The sequence below is a fragment of the Trichechus manatus genome, unplaced genomic scaffold, assembly GCF_000243295.1.
Source record: "Trichechus manatus latirostris isolate Lorelei unplaced genomic scaffold, TriManLat1.0 scaffold00039, whole genome shotgun sequence".
Taxonomy (NCBI): domain Eukaryota; kingdom Metazoa; phylum Chordata; class Mammalia; order Sirenia; family Trichechidae; genus Trichechus; species Trichechus manatus.
Genome location: NW_004443975.1, coordinates 18,635,830 through 18,637,258, shown reverse-complemented (window position 1 = coordinate 18,637,258; position 1,429 = coordinate 18,635,830).

The window sequence follows — 1,429 nt, the reverse complement described above, 5'->3', positions numbered from 1 at the left end:
CCTGATTTTAGAACCTATTATACTGCCATGGTAGTCAAAACAGCCTGGTACTGGTACAACAACAGATACATAGACCAATGGACCAGAATTGATAATCTAGACATAAATTCATCCACCTATCAGCAACTGATGCACAAAAACAACTCAAAATAGATCAAAGATTTAATTATAAAAGCAAAATGATAAAGATCATGGAAGAAAAAATAGGGACAACACTAGGAGCCCTAATACATGGCATAAACACAGTACAAACCGTAAGTAACAATGCACAAGCACCAGAAGAGAGACTAAATAACTGGGAGCTCCTGAAAGTCAAACACTTACGCTCATCAAAAGACTTCACCAAAAGAGTAAAAAGACGACCTACACACTGGGAAAAAAATCTTGGCTATGACAAATCTGATCAGCGTCTAATCTCTTAAATTTACAAGATACTGCAAAAACTCAACAACAAAAAGACAAATAATCCAATTAAAAAATGGGCAAAGGACATGAGCAGGCACTTCACCAAAGAAGGTATTTTGGCAGCTAACAGACACATGAAGAAATGCTCACGATCATTAGCCTTTAGAGAAATGCAGGTCAAAGCTACAATGAGATATCATCTCACTCCAACAAGGCTAACATTAATCCAAAAAACACAAACTAATAAATGCTGGGAGGTTGTGGAGAGACTAGAACACTTATACACTGTTGGTAGGAATGTAAAATGGTACCACCACTTTGGAAATTGATTTGGTGCTTCCTTAAAAAGCTACAAATAGAAGTACCATACCATCCAGCTATCCCGCTCCTTGGAATATATCCTAGAGAAATAAGAGACACCACACAAATAGATATATGCACACCCATGTTCACTGCAGCAGTGTTCACAATAGCAAAAAGATGGAAACAACCTAGGTGCCCATCAACAGACGAATGGATAAACAAATTATGGTATATCCACACGATGGAATACTACGCAATGAGAAAGAACAACAGTGAAGCCATGAAACATCTTATAACATGGAAGAATCTGGAGGTCATTATGCTGAGTGAATTCAGTCAGTCACAGAAGGACAAATATTGTATAAGACCACTATTATAAGAACTCAAGAAAAGGTCTAAACATAGAAGACACTATTTGATGGTTTCGAGGGTGGGGAAGGAGCAGAGGGTTATTCACTAACTAGATAGTAGACAAGTTTTATCTTAGGTGAAGCGATGGACAGCACACACTGTATAGGAAGTCAGTACAACTAGACTAAACCAAAGCCAAGAAGTTTCCTGAATACAGTCAAACACTTTGAGGGACAGAGTAGCAGGGGTAGGGGTCTGGGGACCGTGCTTTCAGGGGACATCTAGGTCAATTGGCATAAAAAAGCTTATTAAGAAAATGTTCTGCATCCTACTTTGGTGAGTGGCGTCTGGGGTCTTAAAAGCTTGCAAG